Raw genomic sequence first — 24,835 nt, 5'->3', positions numbered from 1 at the left:
TTGTCTTGTTTGTTTGAAAATCAATAAAATTGTTTTTTAAAAAAAAAGATAGGAATGCGATGCATTATAATAGGAGTACTGCCTATTTCTTTGACTATCTGACACTGGATCAATAATTTACCTATGGCTCAGACCAAACTGTGCATGATATGCTTATTCATTTTTGGCAACCGTGGTTTAAACATAGCTTTTACCCAAGTGCTGTGATCAGGTTAAATGCAGAGTTATGAATCTGGTGGTCTTAACATATATATATCCTGGTTGTATAGTTTTTAACTGTTAATTGTTTTAATTTGTTTTACATTGTTATTTGTATATGTTTTTTGGTGTTGTTCAGTTGTATGTTGTGAAAGAGCACCTTATTTCATTGTTCTCAGGTTCTGAGTACAATGACAATAAATTTATCTTATCTTATCTTATCTGGTTTACAAATTTACCCTGATTTTCTGCCTCTGCTTTATTAAGATCATGTCATTGTTGCAGAGCTGGGTTGCAAAAAACCGGACAATAAGCATAAGAAAAACTACCAGGGTAAAGTTTTCCAACTCAGTTTTTGCTGCCAAGATTTGACAGCCCTAATTATGGGCCATTTGATAAACCTCTACTACTAGTCAAAGTGAGATTTTTATCTCCAACAGGAGAGATAAACACTATGGTCTCTCTCTCTCTCTCTCTCTCTCTCTGTGTGTGTGTGTGAGAGAGAGAGGGGGGGGGGGGGGAGAGAGAGAGAGAGAGAGAAAGAGAATCTGACTTTCTGCAGGAATTCAAGAGGATTTATAGTGCATGAGAGTCTCTCTTCCTTTTCTTCTCACAGCAACTCTGAGAATGATTGGCCCAAAGTCACTAGGGAGTTTTGGTCCTAGGTTGGACTTGATCCTGGATTTTCCCAGTTCCTAATCCAATACCTCCATCACTGTGCTAAGTAAGACTGTACTGTATGTCATGAAATGGTGATAAAGTGTTAGTTACTATTGTCATATTTTTACTGATAGGGAAGGAAGAAGCATTTGTGAGTCTTTTACTTTACTTTGTTTTGAATGCTACATAGGTACGACACAACACAATTTGTGTGGAACAAGGCGGGAAAGACCCGTTTATTGCTTTGCCTCAGGTAGCAAATATCTTCTTCAGCTAATTCCAACCCCAGGATCCTACTAAAATGATTGTACTGTAACAATATCATGTGAAGTTGCAGCGGTTTAGATGGATAAGTATTTATTAATGCTGCAAGGCCATAAATACAGGCAATGAAATTATTCCCTGAAACTTAATTTCACATCACCTACTAATACCTAAAAGAAGAGATTCTGAGGCTTAAATCAGCCCTTTATTGATCCATCCTGACTTTCACAGAGAGAAGTCAGGGTGACACCTATAAAGGATTATTAATTTTTCTTTCATAACCCCATGAAGCAGATTAAACTCATTTACTTGAGGAGCATTATAGCTGCAAATATCTACCAGTTCCATGCCTGAAACCAGGGGTAGGATTCTACCAGTTTGCACCTATTCGCTAGAACCGGTTGTTAACATTCTAAGCAGTTCAGAGAACCGGTTGTTAGAAGAAATTACTGGCCTAATCCTGTAAGGAAGGCAGGAAGGAAACATTCTGGTGTTGCTTACAGAAACTGCCTCTCTGTTAACTCTTATTACATTCTTGTCAGTACTAGACTTCCTGTCTCAGGAACATCTCTGGAGTTTTTTTCCACTCCTTTGCTGGTACTTTGCTTGTGTGGAGTGACCATTCAAAGTTACAGTGACACTGAAAAAAGTGACTTATGATCATTTTTCATACTTATGACTGTTGCAGCATCCCCACAGTCATGAGAGGCGAGGTGAGGAGATGCATGCCTCGATGTGAGTGAAATTGAGTTGGCCATGCCCAGCCAATAACATGACCAAGCCACATCCACCCAGTCACATGATCACCAAGCCATGCCCACCAACTAAGCCACGCCCACAGAACCGGTTGTTAAAATTTTTGAATCCCACCCCCGCCTGAAACTCTAGTGCGGTGATGGCTAAACTTTTTGGCATTGAGTGCCCAAAGCGTGTGCGCGCACATCCCCAAAATGCAATGTGTGCATGTCCCCCATGCATGCGCCCTGCCCCCATGCATGCACATGCATCTCCGCACATGCACACCAGTCCCGAGCATGCGCATATGTCCCCATGCATGCGCCCCACCCATTGCACATGCGCAGCAGAGACCTGAAGATCAGCTGGCTGGCAGGAGGTACGCGCACATGCACAGTGGAACTAGCTGGAGCGATAGCTCACGTGCCCACAGAGATGGGTCTGCATGCCACCTGTGGCACGCCTGCCATAGGTTCGCCATCACGACTCTAGTGCTTTTACCATAGCAGTTCTTAGCTTGGTTTCTTACCAGAAGCTAGATTAAAATATAGTTGTCTGGCTGTCATTCAGGATACTGTGTCAATGGAGTCAGGGTGGTTAGTTTATGGTTCAGTCCTTTTTTTTATCAACAGGGATGTTGAGGAGGGAGCAGGAGGTTGTGTGACCATGCCATTTAAGCCCTGTGCTCTTTTCTCTCGCATCCTGTTTGATACATAACAAGCAGCAAAGAGTCAACAGTGTGGCTGTAAACACTTTCTTGACTTTTTTGAACCATCCCTGGAGATGCTGTATTTGTAAACTTGTGTAAGTATATATCACAATCTTTTAGTCACTTCTGTCCTCCTGCAATATTTCACTGTCAAATCTGCGCAACTTTTCTTTTTTAACCAAAGGTGACAATTTAGTGCTGCAAAACTTGCCGCATGTACAACATAACATTACATGATGCACTGCAAATTTAACTCTTATTCCCAAGCTTATATTTGGTGAGACTGACACAAAATTAAAGTGTGCAAAATACATTCGCTGATGTCTCAGGTAAGCTAACGGCATTCATCTCTGAGGCTGTACTTCCTACCACCCAAAATTAATAATCTTTCTCTGTAGAGGTATTTGTATGTCTCCACAGTCACTTTCTTCAAAATACAGTACATTTTTCTTTATTGATTGACATTAATAAAGTACAGTAATATGCCAAGGCTTCAAAGCACTCTCAACAGAGAGAGAGAGAAATCTGACCTTGCAGATCTTTGTCTAGGGTGCCTACACAACAGAGATGGTATTCAGCAGGTTCTGACCAGTTCTGGAGAACCGGTAGCGGAAATTTTGAATAGTTCAGAAAACTGGCAAATCCCACCTCTGACTCACCCTGCCCCTATTTATTCTCTGCCTCCCAAGTCCCAGCTGATCGGCTGGGTCTTCTTTTGTTGCCCTGCACAGGAGAACGGAGCTGGAAAGCAGGTTAGTGGGGTGGGGAGGGAATGGAGATTTTGCAGTATCCTTCCCCTGCCATTTATTTTTATTTATTTATTTTTATTTATTTATTTATTTGATTTGATTTGTCAATTGCTTACAAGATAATAGGTATAAGTATAAACATAGTTGTGAATACATGAAATGGTTACATATAAGAAAAATAAAAGAATAAGAGAAACAATAGGACAGGGACGGTAGGCACGTTGGTGCGCTTATGCACGCCCCCTACAGACCTCTTAGGAAAGGGGTGAGGTCAATAGTAGACAGTCTAAGGTTAAAGTTTTGGGGGTTTGGGGAAGAAACTACAGAGTCAGGTAGAGCCATACCACACCCACCAAGCCATGCCCACAGAACCAGCAGTAAAAAAAAAATTTGAATCCCACTACTGTTACATAAGCTCTGTGACCCACACAAACAAGTAAATAGGTCTCTTGTTCACCTAAAAGGGAAGGACATAAGAATATTGGGGCATGATGACCTCTGCAGGTACCAGATGCAAAAGTATGTAGGATTTACCTTGGGAGATTGGGTGAAGAGATGCTGCATAGGGAATGGACAGATAAGAGAGAACAACTGCCCCACAATTGCATAACGGGAGGAGCAAGAAGATCAGGAGGGACCTTCCCTGAGTTCTCAGGCTCTAAAGGGGGACAAAAGACCAAGCATATTCTCACGAGACCTCATGCTTCTGCATCTTGAAATTTATGTTTGACATTGAAGCTTTCCCAGGCTCTGGAATGGTCCTTTTGAGAACTGGCTGCCTGAGCCTGAAGAGGTTTATCAACTTTCCTAGCTGAGCAGAACTTTTGTCAAAGCAAACAAGTCATGTTGGCTCTAATGTGTTTCTGGAACTCTTCTTTCTTCTGAAAATCTGTCAGGTAAGTTTTGATATCTCTGCCTTTGTCCAGGTAATCCTTGACTTACAACCCTTCGTTCAGTGACCTTTTAAAATTACAATGGCACTGAAAAAAGTGACTTATGACTGGTCCTCGCACGTATGAACATAGCAGCATCCCCATGGTCTCATGAACAAAATTTGGGCATCAGTATTTATTTATAATGGCTGGATCTTGCATGTAATTATTTGAAACGTTCCCAGCCGGCTTCCAGCAAGCAAAGTCAGTAGGAGTAGCTGGATTCATTTAATGACCGCATGATCCATTTAACATCTGCAGTGATTTGCTTAACAGCCAGGGCAAATAAGATAACATTGGGGGCCACTCACTGATTATTCAAATATTTAGCTCCCATCTTTTCTCAAAGTGGGTCTAGAGGTAATATATTTGTTTCAAAATTTAAAAAAGCTTAATATCCCAATTTTCATTCTAACTCCAATCTAGCTCACATATTGTTCTGACCCAAACCCTTTTCCAATAAGACAAACAATAACTAAAGGGAACAGAAACCTTTTAATGAGTCTTACGAATCCCCGGTTAAAAAGCTGCTGCAAACTAATTACTTTTGATAAGCACAAACCTTGCCAAAACTGTGCAAGACTGCCAAGAATCAGATAAGAAATATTTCACAACACAAGTCTTCAAATACCAACTGTAATGTCCATGAGGCTGAGTTTCAAAACGACTTTGCTTCCTGCAAAGAACGTTTGCTTCACAGCTATCTTTTATCTTCTTGAGGGAAGGGCCATTACCTTGCAGCCTTACTCCCGAGTCATCCATGCTGCTGCAGCTGCTCTTTCCTGTGAGCAGCCCTACGCGCACTTGGCACAGGCACCTCCTCATCGCTGCTGCCAGCCCCCACAATCTCTGAAGGCAGCAGTCCATTCCCTAATGATCCTGGCCCCTCATCTGAGACCTTGCTCTCCTCAGCCATCTGCACCTGCTGCCGGCTAACCACAACACATATCCAGCCATCTATTGAACACACAAGGTGTTTTCCCAAAAGATACTGGGCAAAACTCTGGTTGAATAGTTTGAGGTCCAATGTATCAAGCAAATCCAGTCTGCCTACTTCTACGTGCAACTTGCTTATGGAGCAAATAGCAGAAATATTTGCACCCAAGCCATAACCCAATAGCATCCATTGCAGAGGCATGCACAGGCATTATTTCTTCCATTATTCTTTGGATCCTGCCAGTTAGTATCTTAAAAAAGAAAAATAAACAAGAGGACAAAAGGGCAAGAAGCAGAACAGGAGTCGGGAAGCCCACATTAATTTGTGGAAGCAATAATAATTTTGCTCATCATCTGTGTTTCCTGCGGGGTGTAACTGCACTGATTCAAAGTCACTGAGGTTACATTTGCTTTTGCTTGTCGTCAGTTAGTCTTGTCCAGCTCTTCTCCAAAGCTTCAGAATCACCTGACCTTTGCATCCGTCCGTCATTCCTTTACATGACAGTATTCAGCCTAGGGATTTCTCAGCCCCAGATTCCAGCATTAAGCCATGTTTTTTATTTCCTTTGCTTGATAATCACCAAATGTTTTCCACAAAGGTTAAGAGTCTTCGGGGCATCTTAAAGACTGACAAATTTATAACATGACTATAATGCTAACTTGAAGATATTCATTGTTGCCTAGGCTTTTGTGGATCATAACACACTTAGCAAATGTATTAAAATATTATGAATTTCATTTAAAAAAAAAGTCTAGCATTTATGGGAGCAGACCTAAGTAGAACTGAGAAAGCTAAAAAGAAATGAAATATAAGAAATATAATCAGTGATAATTCCATTATTAACAAAGGCCATGCATGATTTGCTTGCTCAGGGACTTAAGTGGTGAGAAAGGTGTGTATAAACACAAACATCTCCCAATGTAGCTTATTAGGGCTCCCAGTTGAATACAGGGTTGTTGAACGGATCACTTTTGACAGCTCCTTTTGCAGTCTTCTGGCTAAAAGGACACAACAATCTTTTCAAGAATCTAGACCGGGGTCCCGAAACTTGGCAACTTTAAGACTTGTGGACTTCAACTCCCAGAATTCTCAAACAGCTCTGCTGGCTAGACAAAGAGGAATGTACATTGCAGGGCTTGTATGCATATTCAGACCCTCATTTTAGCTTTCTAACTAAGCAAACACATACAAATATTTTTATGTTGCTGGCCTAATTGACAGGTAATATAATTTTTTTAAAAATCTATTCAAGTATAGTAATAGAAAATAGAGATGAATTTCTCTTGATGTCAATAAAGTAAATATCACTACCTATACTTTAAACATTTCTTATCACATTGACCCTACCATTTATTAGGCCAAATGTATGAAAATCAGGATAGCAATTCACACATCTAATTACTGGGCTGCAGTGTTCAGAACCTAGTAGTACAAGAAGCTTTTAAAGTGGACAGAATAACTGGAGTTTATTACCCAAAATGAATGCCTCTCTGGAAATTGTTTTAAAAGTTAACTTGCTATCTCCATAGAATTTAGTGAACTTACCTATGTTTTATGTATAAATACAAGGAAATTTGGCAGAATGTGATGCTTAATTAGCAGCAACACTGAGCTATCTTTTTATTCAGCATTATTTGCATGCCACACCTTCCTTGTGCATCATTTCCCAAGTCATTTCATGTCTTGTTCCGAGATGTCCTTTCATAACATTGTCCTAACTCAATCTGCCTTGCAGTTCTTGCCAGCTAGTAATATCCTTAATTCTGAACATTTCAGCCTCTCAAATCCTAGAGAGATTATCAATGTTTTTTTGGGGGAAAACCCATCCTTTTCCCCATCTGTCTTCCTTGACTGTTACTGATTCTATAACTGGATTGTTGGATTAAAAATTGGCACGCATATACATGAGAAATGGGATCAGGTTTCTCTCTGTGACACATTTTCATTTCATTCATGGAGATTGCTTGCATCTTCATGTGAGGATGCGAGATCTATACCCAAGGGGTCCCTTGCCTTAAAATGAAAGAATTCTTCTTTTACCTATAAAGAAAATAGCACAGATGATAAAGACCCACACATTTCTACTTGCTGCTTATATTGTTTGACTGACTTGATGTACGTCAGCTGAACAGTATTTAATGTATATTAAATGAATAAGAATCACTGATTAAAGAGAATGTCAATACTTATGCACTGTCAGGAAGTTTTCCATGATTTTGTTTCATACACACTCATGTGGGAGTAAACAAGCCGAGTGATTAGTGGCTCAATGAACATGCATAACAGTGCACCATCACTCTCTGTGAGCAAGTTCACAAACCTAAATAAGAGTGCTTTCACACCTTCACAGTCCTTATGATCCATGCTAATTTCTCACTCCTCCTTCCTTGGTTATATCTGTTGTTTCCTTTTCTCTCTCAACACAGATCCCTGGGCTTCTCACCCCTCTCCCTGCCACCTTTTATTTCTTGTTTGCTATTCTTCCCCAATTCTTACATGTTCTTAGGATTTGCTTGCCCAACACATTTTGTTAGCTGGAACAACAAATGATATATTTCCCTCCTTCTATAGAGGAGTATGCATTATATTTAAGGCTGGCCAAGATAGGTTGGTACCTCTGACAACAAATCCAGAATCGCTTTCTCCTTGGAAGTAAAAATGGTGTTTTTAAAACATCCAGCCATTTTCTAGTATCTAGAATCAGCTGCCTGGAGTGGTTCTCTCATTTTGTTTGAAATCAGGGCTGATCCTGCTGAAGTGTCCTGTCTTTGTTCTTGTTCTACCCATCTGCCAGCTTGTCATATCAGACTGATGTCAACCCTCAAAGCAGGCCCCCTTGTCACATATGCAGCCCCTTGGGAACCACAGAGCTGTGTGAATCCTCCCTGATGGACAGCAGCTATTAAAAACTCCTGGAATCTATCACATTCACCTGCCTGTGCAGAAAGAGAGGCAATCAATTTGTGCTGTTTTAATTTGTCCAGAATAAAATAAGATGCAGTCCATCCCCCCCCCCCCCCCCTCAATAGAATATTGGAAATAAATTACATAAAGCAGCTTGAGCATCCGTTCATTGGTAGGATAATTCATTGACAATGGAACAGAATGGAACCAAATTTGGTATGGTGAGAGAAGTCAGCAAAAGACATTTTCTATTAAAATGGGGTCAATTGGGTGGGAGCTACAGAGAAAAACAATCCAGAAATAATGCACTAAGAGCCTTGGTGGCACAATGGTTAGAGTGCAGTACTGCAGGCCACTTCTGCTCATTATCGGCTGCCTGCAATGTGGCAATTCAAATCCCACCAGGCTCAAGGTTGACTCAGCCTTCCATCCTTCCGAGGTGGGTAAAATGAGGACCCAGATTGTTGGGGACAATACGCTGACTCTGTAAAACTGCTTAGAGAGGGTTGTAAAGCACTATAAAGCAGTATATAAGTCTAAGTGCTCTTGCTCTTGCTAATGCATCCCTAAGGGAGAGGCTAAGTTCACAATTTTGGTAATTGCTCCATTCTACACCTCCCTCATGTGACTCAGGGTGGAGCTCTTATAAATGGGCTGAAAAGAATTCCCACAAATATCCTTAGATCTCTTAAATATCCTTAGACTTCCATTTATATCACTTGGAAAAAAAATGGGATTGGGATAGTTAATCTGGAATTCTCCAGGAATCAAGGAAGTTGAAATGTAAAATTTCTGAGCTGGCATCAGGACCTGAAATCCATGTCTGTGGAGTTATTAAGTTGGGCAGAGCTAAATGTTAACTAGCAAAGAGAGTACACCTGCTTTCAATAATTATTTTATTTATTCCATTTCTAAATGATTGGCAGTCATGTGGCTAATGCACTAATATATGTAATACAATTTTCTTGTAGGCATTCTTCTCCCACAGGGAATTCCTCACTGCAAGCAGCAGAAATGTAACTCCTTTCAGTTAATTTTTTTTTTTTTTTTACAAAAATGCACTAGACATTTTATTTGGAAATGATTCATCTAAATTAATTCATCCTTGACCATTATTTTATGATTGTGGCATTGTCTGGTTCCTGGATTTGATCCACCATAAAGATCAGGGTATGATTCAGAACTGTAAATGTTTTCATTGCCCTTCTCTACTTCGGAAATTACATTTCCTGCACATTTCCTACATTTGTAAAGACTGCCAATCATGTTTTATCTCCCAACAAATCCCTACATCCCTTATATAGCCCTCTCTATATAACAGGGCCCAATTTTGCTTGTCTTTAGAAAAGCTTTTAAGATCTAGCTTTTTCCAGGCAACTAATTCCAGTTGAGCAGAGTTTCCCCTTTGGTTGCTAATTCAGTGCTTCTCAAGCTTAACCACTTTAAAGCTGGTGGACTTCAACTCCTAGAATTCCCCAGCCAGCCAGCCATGCTGCCTGGGGAATTCTGGGAGTTGCAGTCTATTGGTCTTAAAGTAGCTATGAGAAACACTGGTTTAATTGCCCCCTTTGCTCACAATTTTATATTTGGGTTGTTCTTTTTTAAGGTTGTATGGTTAATTGTCTTTACTTCTCCCCACTTTTGTACATTACCCAGAGACATTTTGTTTAAGTTGGGTGACCCTATAAATCCATGAAATAAATACATAAATAAATCCACCCAAACTTAAGGATACAATTTAGGGCTTTTCCCCCCCTCATTCTGTGTATTTTTGTGAAATGCAACTTCCAATCTGAAAGGTTCTTTTTTCTCCTAATGTCTTATTTCAGACACACCTAAAACCATTGAACTTGTTCCAGCAATCTACATAGATACATCTGCACTCCATTCTGTTGTTCTATAAGATTTCAGCTGGTCCGTACTTTATTACTATTTCAAGGTTATTCTTGATTTCTATTTCTTAGGATCTGATACTTGTGCATATCTTATTATTGTGGCTGTCTCTATCCCTTAGCTAACTTTGCTTCTCTTTTTAAATCACCTCAGATGAGACTATGCATTAATGGTAGATGCATATCATAAGTTTCTAGTGCCACCTCAGAGAACATCCCACGAACCTTCTAAAGTGCAGTTGCATTCCTACAATTAGAACAAAGTTCTACTTTTCTTTGAACATATTTTCTTTGCAAAAAAGTCAAGTAACTTTAAGCCATTGGCAGTTGCCTGGGGGAATCTCTTGATCAACTATTCACGGATTTGATGCTGGAAGAAGCTTGGCTGTGGGGAAAATAGGAGGAAGAAAGTGGGTATGTTCACCACCTTGAGTTATTTGTAAAAATAATAAAGGAGGGATTATTATTATTAGTAATATTATTATACACTTTGTTCATTAAACATGAAACTCAGTCAACTGAACATTCAAAAATGCATCACAAATACCAATGACTGGTGCTAATGGTTGATACGGGTTGCTGCCAGTGTCCTAGGTATCAACCAAGTACCTTCTTAAGATGTATGATGTTCCAAGTAGTGCATTTTTTTGCTGGTGTAATTGCAGGAAGCTGCAATTTCTTGATTTTATAAAATTCTTGGACATGGTACCAAGTGCCCTGATGACAATGGGTATCACTGTTACATGTTTCATCCATAATCATGTAGCTTCGATGGCCAGGTTGTGATATTTTGTGATTTTTTCCCCCCGTTCTTTTTCTTCAACTCTGGCGTCTCCTGTCAAACACAATACAAATAATTAAATCACAACAGTAGCTGTTGTTTGTTGAAGCTGAATAGGGAAAATTATCCCATCAATAAACACAGGATTAAACTTCACCAAGCACAGAATTAAGCTTCACCAAAAACCAGTTTTAGACCAAAACTCAGAAAGGGTATGTAAACTCATGTTTGAATGTCAATCTTTCTAGCTCGCCAAGAAGCCTTGCTGAATATCACTCATCTTGGTTCCCTGTCAGTAAAAGCTCTGCTTCATTATTCAATTATTTCTTCAAAGTGATAATTGTCCAGGCAAGTATTTCCTCCCAAGAGCAACGTAAAAATCCCTTCCCCTTTAAGAAAGGCAAGCCTCAAGAAGCTCCAGAGACAGGAAGTCTAGGCGTTCTGGCAAGAATGTAATAAGGGTGGACAAAAACAAAACGAGATTGCTTCTAACTACCGGTTCTCTGAACTGCTTAGAAAGTTAACAACGGGTTCTATAGAACCGGATAGAACTGGTAGAATCCTACCCCTGCCCTGCACTTAACAGTTGTTGATAAGAAAGAAAGAAAAATCTGCATAGTGGATGTGGCAATGCCTGGAAACAGCAGAAGAGAAGAGAAAGAACTGGAGAAGATAAAATACAAAGACCTACAAACAGAAATAGAACGACTATGGCAAAGGCAAGCAAGGGTAGTACCAATAGTAATAGGTGCCTTGGGTGCAGTCCCAAAACAACTGGAGCACCACTTGAACACCATAGGCTTTGACAAATTTGCCATCAGTCAATTGCAGAAGGCGGCTTTACTTGGAACAATTTCCATCCTGCGACAATATCCATAACACCATCAAACATCCATATCTGCCTTTCCCTGGACTTGATAAGTAGACAAAAATGCCAAATCTAGTCTGAACATCTGGCTGACTGTGTGATGATCAATCATCATAATCATTATCATTAAAATCTCTTGTTAATTATGTATTCAATCGTCATCATCATCAAAATCCCTTGTTAATTATGTCTTCAAAGATTTCCAGGTAGAATAAGCTTCAACTTCTAATAAAAACAATCCAAAACAACTGTCTCCCACTTTGGTTGATTTCAATTGTAGCAAATGACAAAAAACAATTTGTAGATCTTGTTGTATTGGTCTATACGGACACACCAGGCAGACACAGGAGCTGAAGAGTAACGTTTCTTTATTTGAAGCAGTAACAGATTAACGTGGCTGCCCAGCTGGGCTGGCAGCCGGCTGGCTGGAGCCGGAGCCCCCAACTGCCCCAGCTGATGCCGTTTGACAGCTCCTTATATAGTCTGCTGTCAAACGGCACCAACCAATGGGAACAGTAAGATGGTCCCGCTCAAAATGCGGACCAGGTTGAAGACTTAGCTAGTCAGGGACACAACACCCCTTTCCCCTAGCTAAGGACATGCGCTGCCCAGCCTTTCGGGAATACAATGGTATAACCAGGAAATTGAACTAGTGAGGAAATTGAACTAGCGGCCAGGGACGAGCACCTGGCCTGGGAAGGAGACCCTGACAAACGTGGCAAGCAACCCTGCCCAGGTGACCTCCCGCCTGTGGCGGAGTAGGGGCCCCACATCCCAAGGGTTGTGGGTCAAATACTGACAGCTGCCTGCCTTGGAACCAACGCTGTAGAGATGGCAGGTCTAGCTGTGGCTTGCACAAAAAATGGCACCCCACCTGTCACAAGGCAGGAGCCTGAGAAGGGGAACCAGATAAGATGGTGAATAAACCTGTCTGGTGACTGCCTGCATGGGGTAGGGCAGAGGTGCCTGAACCCTAAGGCTGGAGGCTCGTTGTGCTCTCCTGGCCCCCTTGGGACAAGAACATCCAACCTCCCACCTACCTAGCTTTCGCCCCCTGGGGAGTGTAGTGCTAATGACAAGGGAGACAAGCCAAGGTGGGAGAGACCCTGGAGGTGGGTGCATGGAACTTCCTTGTTCAACGCCTGACACCCCCCTCCCCTAAATACCGGATCCATCCCCCAGAGCCATTGGAAAGGGGGGCAGAGAGAATTTTTATTATCTGCATCTCTGCAGAGCCAATGGCTGCACCCATGTCCACAATGGTGAAAAGCCTGAAAATGGAGAAAGTCCTGGAGCTGAACGCAGCAGGCCCACGAAGAGCTGCACCCGCAGTAGGCCCATCGCTCGGCAGCCGGTGGAAGTCGAGGAGGCGCTCGGGCTGTCGGCGGCCACGGCGGAGGCGGCAGCGGCGGCGATGGCCGGGACGGGAGGCGACTGCAGCGGAGGCGCGGCGGCGCTGCGGAGAGAGACGACGAGCTGCGGATGCGCGCGGCGGCGGCGGCAGAAGAAACGGAGGCTGCGGCAGCGGGCGGGCGCGACGCGGCGGCGGCAGAACGGAGGCGCGGCGGCGGCAGGAGAGAGCAGCGCGCGGCGGCGGCGGAGCTAGGCGACGGCTGTGGAGGCCCGCGACGGGCGGCGGCAGAAGAAACGGAGGCCGCGGCGGCGTAGCGGAGGCGCAGCGGCGGCAGAACGGAGGCCGCGGTGGCGGCAGGAGAGCGGAGCGCGCGGCGGCGGCGGCAGCGAGGCGCGGCGGCAGCAGAACGGAGGCACGCGGCGGCGGCTGAAGAGCGGAGGCGCGGCGGCGGCTGAAGAGCGGAGGCCGCGGTGGCGGCTGAAGAACGGAGGCGCGGGCGGCGGCAGAAGAGCGGAGGCGCGGCGGCGGCAGCGGAGGCGCGCGGCGGCGGTAGCGGAGGCCGCAGCGGCGGCTGAAGAGCGGAGGCGGCGGCGGCTGAAGAGCGGAGGCGCGCGCGCGGCAGAAGAGCGGAGGCGCGCGGCGGCTGAAGAGCGGAGGCGCGGCGGCGGCTGAAGAGCGGAGGCGCGGCGGCGGCAGAAAAGTGGAGGCGCGCGGCGGCAGCGGAGGCAGCGGAGGCGCAGCGGCGGCTGAAGAGCGGATGGCGCGGCGGCGGCTGAAGAGCGGAGGCGCGGCGGCGGCAGAAGAGCGGAGGCGCGGCGGCGGTAGCGGAGGCGCAGCGGCGGCTGAAGAGCGGATGACGCGGCGGCTGAAGAGCGGAGGCCGCGGTGGCGGCAGCGGCGACGCGCGGCGGCGGAAGAGCGGAGGCCGCAGTGGCGGCAGCGGAGGCACGCAGCGGCGGCTGAAGAACGGTGGCGCGGCGGCTGAATAGCGGAGGCCGCGGGCGGCTGAAGAGCGGAGGCCGCGGAGGCTGCAGCGGCGCCCTCGGCGGGAGCGGCTGCAGCGGAGGCGCTCGGCGCCTTGCGGGAGCGGCTGTCGGGTCGCGCGGCGGCGGCAGCGACGGTAACAGCGCCGGATCGGTGGGGGGTGGAAGTGTAGTCTCGCCGGCCTTCACGGCCTTGAGGCGAAATCTGGACCTCTGCTAGAGGCTGTAGGCTTTTGCGCTCTTGTAGCGCCCACGGGTGGGGGTTTTTCGCCAGCCTTCACGGGCCTTGAGGCGACGTCTGTTCCTCGACTGGGAGGCTTTTCAGACTTCTGCGCTTTTGGTAGCGCCAACAGGGGTTTCGCCAGCCTTCACGGGCCTTGAGGCGACGCCTGTTCCTCGACTGGGGAGGCTTTTCAGACTTCTGCGCTTTTGGTAGCGCTAACAGGGGTGCCTTTCGCACGGGAGGCTAGAGTGCCTGTCAGGCAGTAACTTTCTCCTCAGCTCAGGGAGACTTTCTTTCCTCAGCTCAGAGAGACTTTTCCTCAGCTCAGAGAGACTTTTTCTCCTCAGCTCAGGGAGACTTCTTTTCCTCAGCTCAGGGAGACTTTCTTCTCAGCTCAGGGAGACTTCTTTTCCTCAGCTCAGGAGGCTCTTTAAATTTGGCGCGCGCAGAGACTTCTGCGGCTCCAGACATTCTGTGGCTTCAGCTCTTTCTTCAGTGACTTAGCTTCTTGCCTGGGTGTCTCTTCTGACATCCCATCCTCGCCGCCAGTGTTGTATTGGTCTATACGGACACACCAGGCAGACACAGGAGCTGAAGAGTAACGTTTCTTTATTTGAAGCAGTAACAGATTAACGTGGCTGCCCAGCTGGGCTGGCAGCCGGCTGGCTGGAGCCGGGCCCCAACTGCCCCAGCTGATGCCGTTTGACAGCTCCTTATATAGTCTGCTGTCAAACGGCACCAACCAATGGGAACAGTAAGATGGTCCCGCCAAAATGCGGACCAGGTTGAAGACTTAGCTAGTCAGGGACACAACAGATCTAACGGAAGAGATGGAGCACATCTGGAACCAAACATTTATAAACGGGCAAGAGACATCCGGGTGGCAAGACAGATGGAAGACCTGTCAGCTGGAAATATAGGTTTTATGGTTTCTTGGAGTAGCAAATCATGTTAAGGTATCGAGAAAGAAGGAAGAACACCACCAACTTTTACACCAAGGGTAACTGACCTAAGTAGGCATAAGTGCAGCAGGAAGAGTCAGTCTCAGTTACAGTTTAGCTAATTGGTTTCTATTTTTTAGCCTGGAATATATTCAAAGTGTACTAAAATAGTACATGGGATATGCATTTTGGAGATTGCTTTTTTTTAGTTTTTTGCTTGCTTTTTTTATCTACAGCAGCATAAACTTAGGAATGTACACAGCTCTGATTTTTAACTGGTCCATTCACTGTATTTTTCTACTCTTAGATATATTAGCTGATAGCCTGTTGAACCAAGGATCACCTGGTGTGTCCGTTTTACAAAATAACAATTATGGCAGCTTTGGCAAAATGGATGCTGTGATGGGTTAGCCAGTCATGAAACATGTATTTCTTAAAGAGCAAAGTAGTGAAATAGCTTCCTGCGACTTCCTGTAGTTTTCCTAGCTATTTTTCTCCACTTAGCTTATTTTTCGGAGACGTTTGGCAATGCATCCAAGCGAAGGACTAGGCTACAATAACCCATTCTTTTTCATTTTCCAGGGAGGCCTGGGGGAAGAGGAAGAGGGCATTCTTGAAGGATGCCAAAAGCTATTATTTGTTTTGCAGCCCAGTTTTTATGTAATATTTGTTCATTAAAAGCATCTCTTAAAAAAATTAAATCAGGTGAGACACAAAGACAGGCAGGTGCCAAAGGAAATGATTGCATCTAACGTGCATCAAACAACCCACTCCTATTTTATAGCAGCGCTTTCAAGATGGAAATTAAGTATGGAAGAGGGACATCTGTATTTTGTAGATTAATCATCTAATGATTAATTAAATGTAGGTTCTCCATTATATGATGAATTTTAAGGTTTTCATGTGTGTCGTGGGTAACAAAAACTGACTATAATGATTGTGTTTAGAAATAAAGGTGGTGAAAGAATTAAAGATGTGAGTAAAAGATGATATTTAGTTTAGTTTACTTTATTGTCATTGCACCTTGTACAATGAAATCAAACACCATCTTCAGTACACAACATGACCATGACCATGAAAATAAACACAAACACACATTCTTCACCCTCCACACATTGAACCGAAAACCCCCGACACCACACCAACACTGCACTATACAACAGAATTCAAAAAAGCTACTGTCCTGGGATAGAAGCTGTTTTTCAACCTATTTGTCCTTGTTTTTATTATTCTGTACTGTCTGCCAGATGGTAATAGTTCAAAATAAGGGTTCCCAGGATGAGATGGATCTTTGAGAATGTTTTGAACTTTCTTAAGGCAGTGGGAGCTATAAAACTCTTCCAAAGAGGGGAGAGGGCAACCAATGATCTTCTGGGCAATGACATTAACCCTCTGAAGTGTGTTCCTATCTGCCACTGTGAAATAATATAATATAATACACATGGAAAAGTGAGTGAATGTATACACTCTGATTATAGAAAAACGTGATGCAATCAAAAATATACGCACATAGTCCTCTACTTACAACTGCAATTGGGATCAGATTTCTGCTTGTAAGTCACTAGTTGTAGTGTAGAGGCATTCATGTGTTCACACTCAATTTTACAATTTTTTTTGCAGTGGTTGTTAAGTGAATCCCCACACTTGTTACGTAAATCCACTGTTGTTAAATGAACCCCACAGTTGTAAATGTAAACCTATTCTACTGAGTGTGCAAAAAATACAGGTAGTCCTCAACTTACAAGTTCATTTAGTGACCGTTACAATGGCATTGAAAAATGCGACTGATTTTGCAAAGTTATAACCTTTGCAGCATCCCCATGATTGTGTGACCAAAATTCAGATGCTTGGCAACTGGTTCACATTTATGACCGTTGCTGTGTCCCAAGATCATATGATCACCTTTTCGACCTGCTGACAAGCAAAGTCAATGAGGAAGCCAGATTCACTTAACAACCTTATCAACTGCAATGATTCACTTAACAACTGTGGCAAGGAAGGTGGTAAAATGGGGCAAAACTCACTTAACAAATGTTTCACTTAACAACAGAAATTCTGGGCTCAATTGTGGTTGTAAGTCGATGACAACCTGTATTACAAATCATAGCCACGTGACCACAGAATGTTGCAACTGGTCATAAAGACAAACCAATTGCCAAGCACCCAAAATGTAGTCACGTTACTGCAGGTGTGTGTATTGTGTACGTAGCACAACATTTTATGACGACCATTTAATGATGTGCTTTAGGGGCTGTAATTTTGAACAGGAGTCATACATAAGGGAAATGGGGGCGGGGGGAGAATGTAATTAAATGGAATTGCTCACTTTTTTATGTGTAAAACATAGAAAGGATTTCTAACGTTAGAAATAAAATCTGACAGCAAGAAGTACAGTAATAACTTTCACAGAAGGCTGCCCACCAGCAATGCTCTGTTAACTTCATGAACTGAAAGTAATTTCGCATTGTTCTCGGGCTGATGTTGAAACCACAGAGAAATGTAATTTTTATTACATTTGCATTATTAGTCAAGATTGTATTAATAAGTATGATTATAATTAATAACAACAATAATCACAATATTATTACAGTGAAAAAGAATTAGACATGATGAAATGCTTTGAAGATAGTAAATATTGTTATAATTTGTGCAGTGGCTACCATCAGATTGGTTTTATTACATATCAGGGTTTTGTTTTGTTTTGAAGCCTATAGTAAGTATGTGTCCTGCTAATACCAAATGCGTATATTCAACTCTCACTTTGCTTTACTGACCAGGGAGTGAAGAACAAAACCAAATTTAATGTCACACACTGCTGGAACCCAATCTGACTGCAATTGCTAAAAACTGTTGTATTATTTTCTGCCATTTCAAGCTGGGAAACACATGAAAGGAATCGTATCACTCCCAAATATGTGTGGCATAGTGTAAAGCACAAAAGATAAATACAAACATTCTTCTTAGGAAATATATATATACACACACACACATACATACATATATACATACATACATACATACATACACACATACACACACACACACACACACACACACACACACACAAACACTTGGCTGTACACAATGCACAATACAATTCCACATATTTTGCATTACTGGCCAGAAAGTTAAGTATGGACTCTGGTAATCCAAAAGTTGATGATTCTTCTCTTTTCTACTGCATAGTGGTTTGTATCTAGGAACAAGGTTGGTTTCTGAAAGAAAATTGAGCTTTACAAGAAATTTTAGAAGTTATATTCTCCTGGGAGCCGTTCGGATCATCCAGTGTGTGGGAGGTGCTTCAGTCTGCGTCGTTGTAGACTGAGCTTAATTACTGAGGATTGCTCCGCCCTTCATCACGTGGCTGCCTTGCAATCCCCAGTTTACGCTCAGCCTTCGTTAGGTTAGGCTGTGTATCTCCCACTCTTTGGCCGATTCAAGCATACTCATTATTATTTCAGGTTTGCCTTTTATTCCTGGTTCTCCCTTAGCCTCTGTGCAATTGGGGTGGCTGTAGCAGGGGAGCGCGTTTCTTCGCCCCAGGGGGATAGAGAGCGGGCGGTTTTCGCGCTCCGGCCAATCCTCCCCCCTTTCAATTCGGCTCCTTGCCTGCCGCTTGTTTCGCGCCGCTCTCATAGCGGCTTTATCGATCGCGCTGATAAGCGCAGCTGGTGTTCCCCCCACCAAACGCCGATCGCCCCAGCAAGGGGCGAAAATTACTTGGCTGCCTCGCTCGGCTCCTAGGTGTGCCGGAGAGGCTTATGTAGCGCTCTGAGCGGCCCGGGATTGAAGAGTAGGTGGCGGCCGCCATTTTGGGCGCCGCCGCGTGTATAACGGGCGTCATTCTAATAGGCCTCGTTGGGCTGCGAAGGGGCTAGCTCCTGTTGTAGGCCTGCCAGCCTATGAGAGCTACTGCAGATTCAATTTAATTGGCTATCTTGTTGGCTTTCCACAGCATGCTCAGAGCAGAAAATCGCAGCCTATCCCTCCCGGTTTGTGCCTGGGAGCTCCAGCTGCCAGAGGCCTCACTCCAGCCTCAGGCGTTTATTTGGCCAATTGGAGATTTTTAGCATTGTATCTGAGGTCACTCCCTCCTGGGAGCACTGAACAGATCCCTGTTCATTTCTTGTATATGAAAAATAAATAATAATAATTAATAATTAATAATAATAATAATAATAATAATAATAATAATAATAATAATAATAATAATAATAATAATAATAATAATATAATGAAATATTATATAGAGATATACATATATATCTATTGGTACATGGCAATAACGCATTACCAACACTGATTGGATTACATATACAGTGCTTATAAGCATGTATATATATTTATATCAATAATTATAACAATAATAATATTGTAGAACTTACATATCTAAATTCCAAAAGGGGGCGCGGGCCAGCTGAAAGGACACCCGGCCTTTGTTGTAGGCCAAACCCTTGGCGAGCCAACCGCCTTAAATTGGAGCTATAGTCCTTTCTTCTATAATGGCAGATGACAATTCCACTAGAGGCCCTTCGTTGAAGGCCAGATCTCAGTCCTACCACCTGCGCAGACAGGCTAAGGAAGCCTCTAAGGAAACTTCTAAGGCTTCTCAGAGAGACGCCCTAAGGCGCCATAGGGCACTGGAGAAAGAATTTGACAGGTGATCTAGAGAGGCACAACCAGTGCCCCCAGCCCCCTTCCTTCTACCTCCAGACACCCCCCTCCTCCAGATTCCTCTTCCCTCTCCAGGCGCAGCTTACAGGGACACCAGGTGCCCAAACCAACAACCAGACGAACACTCGAAGCCACTTTCACACCCACGGCCGCTGGCCTGCGCCAGGAGGAGGCCGCTCTGTCGAGATTCCTGCGCACATGCAGGCATGGATGGAACAGACTATCCGCCAGGGGATAGCAGAGGGCCTTTAACAGATGTCCAGGTCCGGTCCCCTCGATGGCGCCCGAACACGTCTCGCCATCACTCAGGTCCTTGCCTAGATTGGACCCCACTCATGGTCAGGTACCTTTATGGGGGACAGCCCCCACTCAGAAGGGGAAATGGAGAAGGCTATAGAGGACCTGGTTCGGTTCGGGAGGAGGAAGATCTTGAATGGGGTCCATACACCAAGGGGAACCCTATCGGAGATAGACCCGAAGGAAGGGGACATGTCCGAGGACGAGGGCCTCACCCCGATCAACTCACCTTGTGGGTTTGTTCAAAGCACACATATTTTAAATCCCTGCTATTTAAGGCCAAGAGCATTTCTGGCCTATCTGTTCAGTCCTCCTCGCTCTCCCCCTCCGGCAGAGGGACAAGAGGACGCCGTTTTTAGGCAACCCGTGGTGGAGGCGGAAGTTATTCCGGCCCCACTCATATTTCACGACCTAGTTTCAGACCAGTTGGACTCTATAAGAGCTCCCCTGCCCCATCCAGCCAGGACAAGAGGTTCTTAACCTCGATTCGAGCTTCTGCAACTTGCTTAACACCCCGAGGTAGACGAACCCTTCGTTGGCTTAGTATCCTCGTCCCTCCCCAGTGACCCCTTGGAGGCTCTAAAACCCGAGGACAAGAGGTCCGAACTGCCGTTGAGTAGGGCTCATCAGGCTGACACCTGAGCTGTCAGATCGGCCATGGCCGCTTCCTTTTCACCAGGTCCTTGATCCGGTGGCTCCGCCAACTGAAACAGCATGTTTCCCCTCCAACACTAGGGCACATCAGGACATCGTAAAGTTAACGGCCGCAGTGGAACCTCGGCCGACGCCACCTACCACAGCCCTTTGTCAGGTGGCCTAGAGGTAGAGCACTTGCCTCACAGTCAGGAGGCTGTGAGTTCGATCCCAGGTAAAGACTGATATTTCAGATAGACTCTCCTGCTCTTGTACATTACCTCAACGGTTAAGTTCTCCGCCCGAGTAATAACCTCTCACGTTACAGCTCGCCGCCTACTCTGGCTCTAGCACTGGCAGGCAGACATAAAAAAACAAGGTTAAGCTGGCCACTGCCCCCATTAAGGGGACGGACTATTTGGCACCGCCCTGGAGCCATTGCTATCTGTAACCTGAAACAAGAAAAAATTTCTCCCCCTTTTTTTTTTTTCCGGAGGTCAGAGTCAAGAAAGCCTCTGCCCTTTCGGAGAGGTTCCTCCCGACCCTTCTACCAGTCCCCTTCCAGCCCAGGTATCCGAGACCCCCTCCTTCCGGCAATTCCAGCCCCAGGATCGAGCCGATCCAGGTTACAGGAACAGGAGGGGCGGCAGCCTACAGACGGCCCTTCACGGGCCCCGGAGGGAAGCCTCTCTGGCGCACCAGATAGACCCTGCTCCTCCCTTCCCATCGAGGGATGCCTCAGGCATTTCGCCGACCGATGGGATTCCCCACTCCGATGCCTGGGTCCGTGGTACCATCAGGCTTGGTCTCGCGCTTGAATTCCAGCCCCCCGACTTCTTTATGGCATCCCCCTTTCGAGGGACCCCACCAAACACAACTCAATGGATTCAGCCATTCAGCACACCATCCCAGCGGGGGCAGGGTTTACTCCCTCCTCTTCGTGATTCCCAAACCCTCAGGGGGATGGAGGGCGATTCTAGACCTGAAACGCCGGAACCATTACCTGATCTACCGCAGGTTCAAGATGGACACCCTACAGTCCATTCTACTGGGCATCAGGCAGGGGGACTGGCTAGCCTCTATAGACCTTTCAGAGGCGTCTCCCCCTCCCATTCCGGCCCTTCCATTCCATATTCCTCAGATTCTGCTACAACCACCGCCACTTCCAATATGTGGCTCTTCCCTTTGGGTTGGCCCCTGCCCCGAGGATCTTCACTAAGGTCCTCGCGTCTCTGGCGGCCCCCGCAGGAACCTCCCGGTTCGTCTCCATTGTTACCTGGATGACATCCTCGTCCTGTCCCACCCCAGACTCTAAGCAGGGAAGGATGTCAGAGCTACCCTCTCTGCCCTCCAAGACCATGGGTTCCTGGCAAACTGGCAAAAGAGCCGACTGTTACCACCTACACGGATCACCCCTTGGGGTCCGTCATTAACTCAGTTCGAGGAAAGGTTTTCCCTTCCTCGGAAAGATTCCTTAACATTCAGGAAACCGTCAAACAAGTCAGACGTTCAAGAAGGGTAACACCTTTAGAATTGTCTAAGCTACTAGGTAAAATGGTCTCATGTATTTCCATTGTTCCCTGGGCCCGGTTACACACCAGGTCCCTACAGTGGTTCCTGCTCCTGTTCCAACGGTCCTGCAGAAGCAATTCAAAGGCCACGGTCAAGGTGCCTTCAAGGGTCCTCACGTCTCTCCTCTGGGTACCAGTCCCGCCATCAACAAGGGACATGGCTTCAAGGAGCCCCAACGCCTCACCCTCACCACAGACGCCAGCCTGTCCGGATGGGGCGATCACATCCACTCGCTCTCGACTCAGGGCACATGGTCTCAGGTAGAACGAGCATGCAGTATAAACTGGTTGGAACTCCGCGCCATCCACCTGGCCCTGCGCAACTTCCTCCCTCAGGTACGCGGGCGGCATGTCCTCATACTCGCGGACAACATCACGACCAAGGCCCATGCCAACCGACAAGGGGCACCAGTCCATCCATTTGATGAGAGGCCGAGCGCCTCTGCCATTGGGCGGAGCGCAATCCCCTCACTCTCAAAGCCGAGCACATCTCAGGGGACTTAAACACCCAAGCAGACTGGTTGAGCAGGACCACGGTGGACCAGCCCAAGTGGCGCCTCCACCCGTCACTGTTCAGGGAAGCGACCAAGCTGGTCGGTCTCCCGTTAGTGGACCTTCGCATTCCCCTCAACTCTCGACTCCCCAGGCTTTCTCGAGGTACCCCTCCCACGGGGCCGAGAACTACAATGCCCTCCGTTGCCCCTGGCCATCAGGGCTTCTATATGCATCCCTTTAGCCCTGGTCCCCAGAGTCATCCAGAAGCTCATCTCCGAGAAAGCAGAACTGATTCTGGTGGCACCCTACTGGCCCAGGCGCCCATGGCTTGCGGACCTCCGCAACCTATCGGTGGCCCCTCCCTGGAAAATCCCTCCGATCAGGATATCCCTTTCTCAGGGTCCCCTCCAGCACCCGGATCCTCAGTGGCTCCTGTTAGCAGTTTGGAGGTTGAGCGGGAGCGTTTAAGAAAGGGGCAGTTTCTGACCAGGTTATCGATACTATTCTAGCCGCCAGGCGGCCCTCCACAACCCGGATATACAATGCCACTTGGAATAGTTTCTGCAAGGGTGCCAGGGGTTCCAGGTCAACCCGCTTTCACCCTCCATCGTTCAAGTGTTGACATTCCTCCAAGAGGGTCTGAGGAAAGGTCTTTCTCCGAACTCCCTGAGGCATCAGGTCGCAGCCCTTTCAACCGTCATTGTTTTGACAATCTGGGGTCCCTTCCCTCCACCCTCGCATCAGGGCATTCCTCAGGGAACCACCAACTTTGTCCCCCAACGGTTCACAGATACCCTACCGGGGACCTCAATAAGGTCCTGGTGGCCCTTATTAAACACCCCTTGAGCCTCTCAGGGTATCCTCTCTCCAGTTCCTAACGTACATAGTCGTGTTCCTGGTGGCCATTACCTCGGCTCGCCGAATATCAGAGATAGCAGCCTTGTTGGTGAGGTAGGACCTCTGCATCTTCCATGCCGACTGGGTAGTTCTCCGGCCGGGCCCTACCTTCTTGCCCAAGGTCAACTCAACCTTCCACAGGGCACAGGAACTTACACTTCCGAACTTCTTCCCCGATCCCCGTGGGAAAGGGAGAAGCTCTGGCACACCCTGGACGTTAGACGGGCCCTCCGCATTTACATTAAACGTACCCAACCCTTCAGGAGATCCGAATACCTTTCCTCTCCTTTCAGCCCAAATCATTAGGCCACAAAGTGTCCCCGTCAACCATCAGCCGCTGGATTAGTGCTACTATTTCCAAGGCGTACTTGTCCCAGGCCCTGCCAGTTCCCAGCGGAATAACGGCACACTCCACCAGAAGTGCTGCTACCTCTGCAGCTGGGGCCACTCAGGCTCCAATTGCTGGTATTGGTCGGACGGCCACTTGGGCCTTCCCATCTCCCTTCATTAGACATTATAAGATCGACATATTTACCTCGGTGGAGGCTTCGTTTGGTAGAAGAGTCCTCCAGCGAGTCCTCGAGGAACCACAGGGGTCACAGAACCAGACGGAGTCCCCGTAGGACAGCCAAGCTTTGGTATGTCCCACACACTGGATGATCGAACGGCTCCCAGGAGAATGGGCGTTGGTTCTTACCTGACACGCCATTTCTCTGGGAGCCGTGAGGATCATCCAGCCCCACCCTTATTAGTTTTCCGTCTGGTGGGGTCTTGTTTCGCCAATGAACCCTTTAGCATAGTAAGAGGAGAGCAAGATTTTCTATTCACTCTCGACTTCGCGTAAACTGGGGATTGCAAGGCAGCCACGTGATGAAGGGCGGAGCAATCCTCAGTAATTAAGCTCAGCCTACAACGACGCAGACTGAAGCACCTCCCACACACTGGATGATCCTCACGGCTCCCAGAGAAATGGCGTGTCAGGTAAGAACCAACGCCCATTCTGAGAGTGCAATGTGACCTATGCTTAGTGGCTAGAAGAAAACACATCCTTGCCAGGGGTGGGCTGCTACCGGTTCGCACCAGTTCACACAAACCGATATTTAATTTTTATGGCCAGTTCAGCGAGCCAGCAAATGCCA

This window comes from Notechis scutatus, chromosome 1 (genome assembly GCF_049901735.1).
Source record: "Notechis scutatus isolate UNSWTSFEM ecotype Mainland chromosome 1, rNotScu1.2, whole genome shotgun sequence".
In the NCBI taxonomy this organism is placed as follows: domain Eukaryota; kingdom Metazoa; phylum Chordata; class Lepidosauria; order Squamata; family Elapidae; genus Notechis; species Notechis scutatus.
The sequence above is the reverse complement of the archived record's forward strand: the minus strand, read 5'-3'. Positions refer to the sequence as shown.